This window comes from Pinus tabuliformis, chromosome 2_1, assembly GCF_031772625.1.
Source record: "Pinus tabuliformis cultivar Carrire ecotype Pingquan chromosome 2_1, CPIR1, whole genome shotgun sequence".
In the NCBI taxonomy this organism is placed as follows: domain Eukaryota; kingdom Viridiplantae; phylum Streptophyta; class Pinopsida; order Pinales; family Pinaceae; genus Pinus; species Pinus tabuliformis.
Genome location: NC_142299.1, coordinates 281554951 through 281561299, shown reverse-complemented (window position 1 = coordinate 281561299; position 6349 = coordinate 281554951).

Genomic DNA, 6349 nt, shown 5'->3' with positions numbered 1-6349 from the left:
GATAACATGTTGTTATTCATAAGAGCTAGTGGAAGTATTTAAACATTCTTCTTATTCTAATGGTTTCTCTACCATGTTGAAATAATCAAGGGCTTGATCATGTCAGGCCAATATGATAACTCCTAAAATTGATGTATTTCATTAAGACGTAGGTGATTAAATAAAAATGGGATGGTGACCATTAGGATTCACATTCCCGAGTCTCTTCCTATTCTAATTTTGTATTTGCATAATTACAAGTGTTTGCCCAATCCCATAAGATTAGGTGTCAACATCCTCACCCCCCCTTCATCTAGAGGGATGTTTTTAAGTCCAAGCATCATTCTAAATCTTTCAAACTTTTCTCTTCCAAGAACTTTGGTGAAGATGTATGCAATTTTTTCATTTTGTGGAACTATGTTGTAGGTGAATGGTCTTGGCCTCTACATGATGTTGGATCAAATCATATTTTGTATTGATATGATTGTTTCAATCATCAAATTTTTGATCCTTGGCCAATTTAGTTGCAAACGTATTTTCAATTAAAAGAGCAGTAGAGTGCACTTGTTTCTCCTACAAATTTTCAAGAATCTTCCTGAGCCACACAGTCTCTTTAGTTGCATCTTTAGTTGTCACATATTTAGTTTCTATTGTGGAATATATTGGAATTGATTGTTTGCATGACCTACAAGAGACAAATCCTAATACAAGACTCATAATATAACCTAAAGTAGATACTCCATTTTCCTTATCTCCATCAAGGTACGAATCAGAGTATCAAATCGAGATGAAGCCATCCACCTGTGTATATTTTAGTCCAAAGTCTTGAGTTCCTTTCAAGTACTTTAGAACTCTTTTTGCAGCAGACCAATGACCCTCTCAATCCTTTTTCATAAACCTAGAAAGGATTCCAATAACAAATCAAATTTTTGGTTTGTCAGTGGTGATGTAGATAAGACTTCCTATAAGTTGTCTATACTTGGTTGCATCCTCAAGTTCATTTCTTTCTTTAGATCCGAGCTTTGAATTTTGTTCCATTGGAGTGGATAAAGGATTGCATTCAACGATGCTAAATTTGTTCAACAAATATCCAATGTACTTAATTTGATAGAGGAGTATATATTTTATATGTTGAGCCACTTCAATACCTAGATAGTAGTGAATATGTCCCAAATCAATTATCTCAAATCCTTTCTTCAATTCTTTCTTTATTGATGCAATATAATTTTCATTATTCACTGTCATCAATAGGTCATCTACATATACCATAAGATAGACAATAGTTTTTCTAAGTTTCTTGAAAAATAAAGTTGCATCATTAAAATCAAAGTGTTTGAAATTTTAGTTTTTGGAGATGCTCAGTTGATTTTTCATACAAAGATCACAATGCTTGTTTTAGGCCATGCAAGGATTTGATGATTTTACATATTTTATGCTCTTATCCCTTCACAAAACACCTTTTAGTTGAGACATTAAAACATTTTCTTTCATATATCCATTCAAAAAGGATATTTTTACATCCATTTGATGGACTTTCCATCAATTCTAAGCTTCCAAGGCAAATAGAGTCTGGATGGTAGCCCATTTTCTTGTGATAGAAAACGTCTCCTCATAATCGACCCCTTCTTTCTATGAAAATACTTTTTCCGCGATACTTGTTTTTTTCTTGTAAAGTGAGCCATTTAATTTATACGTGTTCTTGAAGACCCACTTGCAGCCAATTGGTTTGGTTCCAATGGAGGGTCCACCAACTTATAGGTTCCATTCTTTATGAGAGAATCATACTCATTTTGCATTATTTCTTTCCATTCATCATGAGAAGTATCTTATTTAAAGGATTTTGGTTCAAAATTAGTAGATAAATCTAATTCACAATCATAAGAAACATCCATATCAATAGTTGAATCAAAGTCATCTACATCACCTCCATTATGTCTAGTAGAACTTCTAGTTCCTATTTTCGAACCTCATCAAGATGAAGACTTTTGAGTGTCTTAGTGAGCCATTTTGGAGGACCTTTATGAGATGGTATAGTATGTTTTGTTGAATGATTTGGTACTACATCAAGCTGTAGCCTTATAATCCTATCAATCACATCACTCAAATTGCCTTCTTGACTCGAAGAAGTGGTTGGAACTTCATGAGGGTGAGAGAGTGCTTTAGAAGGAGATTCCACAAATTTATCCAGGATAGGGATCCCCCATTTAAGTTATGGTATTTCATTATCACATTCTTGAATATCTTTTGTATAAATGATTCTATCCAAATGTTCAAGTTATTTCTCAACAGTATTTCCAGTCTTGGAGGATTAAAGAAAAATGACATCTCTAGATAGTATAAAATTTTTATTTGCCTCATTATAAAGATGATATGATTTGGATGTATCTCAGTACCCCAAGAAGATAAACTTTAGACTCCTTGCACCAAGTTTGTTTCTTTGTTCCTTAGGGATCAAGATATGGCAAGTGGAACCAAAAATCCTAATATGCCTTACTGAAGGAATGTGGCCATACCACATTCATAAGGAGTCTTGTTTCTGAAAGCATGAGATGGAAATATATTTTTAATATATACTTCACATAGAACTGCATCAACCTAGAACATTAGCTTTACATTTTTGAAAAACATCATTGAACAAATCATATTTAGTATAGTCCTATTCATTCTTTCAGCTACACCATTCTGTGGAGGATTATAAATCATTGTTGTTTGATGTTGAATCCCATATTGGAAAATATAGTTTTAAAACTCATTTTCAGTATATACTTTTCCATTATTAATACAAGTAGAGCCAATATGAAATTGTGCATCATTTTCAATCCATGCATGAAATTTTTTGAATGTTTCAAAAGCTTCATATTTATTCTTCAAGAAAGATACCCAACACATTATGTTTAGTCATCAATAAAAGTCATCATATATTTATTTCCATTTGTAGAAGGAGTAGGCATAGATTCATACAAATCAAAATGAATTAGTTCAATCTTTCTATGTGTTCTGGAAACAAAATCATGGAATGGTTGTTTGCTATGTTTTCCAAGGATACAAGCATCACATTTCTTTAGTCTCCTTGGAATCGTTGGCAAACCAATGACACCATTTATCCTAAATAAATGAATCATCTCATAATTTAAATTTATAAATATTGCATTCCATGAAAGACTGAATGACAATGTACCTTCATTATATTGAGAACTAAATGCACAGTTTTGTACATGAGCAGACGTTCCTTGCAGCTTCAAGAGTCTTTCTTCCTTTATTCCCGTCATGAAAAATGTGTTTTCTGATGCTTTTCTCACCTCAAGCTTGCCATAAAACATGTGAATGGAGTGTCCTTACTAGAAAATGTGAACCAAGGGAAATAAGTTTCTCCACAGATCTAGGAGGTAGAGAACGTTATGCATAAGAAAGTTAGGGAGTTCAGGCAATTTGAGCCTAATGGTGCCAAGTCCAAATGGCTTGAGTATTGAATTTTTTTTAAAGTATATAACTCCATCTACATTATCACTAAAGTCTTCAAAAAAATATTTCTCAAATTTCATGTGGTAGCTTGCACCTGTATCAAGCAACAATGCATATTTCCACAAAGAAAATGAAGTATGAAACAAAACTTCAATTACTCTAATATTGCAGTGTTCCAAAAAATCATATTCTTTAAGTTGGAATTAAATAGTGGATATAGAATTTCAAAATAACCAAAAAACCCAATTCTAGTGATGTCTTTGTAGTAATTGTTTTCCAATTATAATGATATATGTCTTACAATATAATGAGCAGATTCAGGTGCTTTACATTTCCCTATGTCTAGTGTTTTACCTTTCTCTTCATTTATTTCTTGCGAGATAATGTCCCAAGAGAGTTTTCATGTGGATGGATCATGTCCATTTCTATTGCAACGAATACAATGGAGGTCAAATTTTCCTCCTTGATCATTTCCCCCCTCTGGTTATGTTATTGTTCTTTCCATGTCCTCTTTGAACACCTCTTCCTCTAGAAGAATCTTGTGATTTATTCTTCTCTTTCTATGCAAGTCACATAGATTCTTCAAAAGATTGAGCATTTGTCTTCCTCTTCCCAAAATATTTTTCCCTTTCAACAAACTTCTCCATAGAATGCCAAAAGTAATATTCTTATGTTGTGAAGTAGCTTGTAAGGATTCAATACAATGATAATATGTGGGATATAATGCCTTGACAAAATTTGCGAGAGGAATGTCGATTTTAACTCTAGTGGCTTCTTCATCATGCATGATAGCTCTAATTTCAGAGTCTAGGGCTAGAGAATCATAATCCTTCAACTCTAGGTTGAAGGGTTTGATCATAGACTATACTACCTCAAGCTCTAAGTGTGAGGCATATAAATATTTCAACTTCTATAAAGCATCAAAAGAATTCGTAATTGGATTTATGTGTCTACTCACCTCTTCATTTATAGATGCAACATTTAGGGCATATGCCTTGTTATTCTTGTTCTCCCATATGACAAGCTCTTTGTTTGATGTGGCCTTTGCAGGTGGATTGTCACCTTCTCCTTCACATATATTTTTCCATAGGTCATTGAAAATGAGGGTATGTTTGATCTTTTTTCACCATTCATGGTAGTTCTCCTCTACAGTCAACACCATGCCGATAATATAGATGAGAGAATGCATCTTTACCAATAGTTTTGAGCCACCATATTTTTATCACCTAGAAGTAAATACGTTGAGAAAAAAGTATATTACGCACACATATGCATCCAATATCGATGACCTTACTTTAGCCTTTTTCATAAATTAGTTTCATAAAATATGGAAAAAACAATACAACAAATTTCAAAAGGATTCAGATTCTGCACCAAGAAAGGGTACCAACAAAACAACACAGAGCTTTAGATAACGATGTTCTAACAATACAACAACATCACGGTGCTCTAGATAACAACAACATCACAACGCTCAAGATTGCAATGCTCCAACAATACAACAACATCATGATTATTTATATAACAACAACATCATTGTGCTCTAGATAGTGATGCTCCAATAATACAACAAAATCATGGCGTTGGAATAAACACAAATAAATGTCTTATGGCCAAAGTGACATTGTTTGCAAAAAAAATAATGTATTTGAGCATACGACTATTGAGGTGTGAGCTTGTAATTTCTCACATTCGTCGTGAGGTCATCAACTTGAAATGAGGATATTATTTGATAATTACATTACCTATGAGTTTGTCTTAGCAGATAGGTCTCTAGTCAGGACCATTATTGATAATGTGCACATGACCTATTACATGTAGTGCCCTAGTCACATGGCTCCATTAAATTTATGGTTGGAGTTGAGTTCAAAATCATTCCTTTTAAAGGAATACATGAAGATCTCAACACAGTAACTAGATGACATTGCTAGCCACTATCTAGAATAATTTCTCTCATATCAAAATGGTGACGAAGACACTAGGGTATACACACCTCACCACTGTCCACAACCCAAGCAAAAACTGAATTCTACAACTGACAATGAATGTATGTATTGTACAATAGGGTATGCAACAATGTGCTACAGAAAGGCACGTTGGATGAAGCATTATGGCAGGGGATCAATGTTTTTCACATTAGAAATGAGAATATCCCACATAATGGGCACAATGTTGACTGACATTAAAACTTCGGGAAATGGATTTTTGTATTGACTGAAAGGCAGATATGGTAGGAAATGTAGCAATGTGTGCAATAAATGAAACATAGTCACAGCTCACCACTGGGGACAATTCTTGGGCATGAAATAGATCTCTATATTGAGATAAAGGAAGATAATCAAGAAGAGGGATAGGTTAAGAAATGATCACTTGAGAAAGGAGTTGTGAAGGCGCAGGAAAAATGCCTAAACTTAGGGATCTACACTCCGATACCATGTCAAGACATGATGATAACTCCTCAAATTGATGCTTTCATTAAGACATAGGTGATTAAATACAATGGGATGGTGACCCTTGGGATTCACATTTCTAGGTCTCTTTTTATTCTAATTTTGTATTTACATATTTACAAGTGTTTTCCCAATCCTAGAGGATTAGGAGTCAACAGATCATAAAATAAACTAAAATGAAATAATTCATCACATACCAAACCCTTGTCCCCCTTGTAATCTATAATGATGACCATTGGAATTTCCTCATGCAAACACATCTCCTTAGAACCATGTGTCTCTCCTAAATTGGAAAATACAAGTATCGGAAAGGATGAAGAAGAAGTGTGGTCCTACAAGGATCCTTCAAGAGATAAGGCATGAACTCTATTTGAATATTCAATATATGTTTCTTCTACATACCCAACCTCCTAATGTTCACAAAATTCCTTGATTAAATCTACAAGTGGAGGCATCTC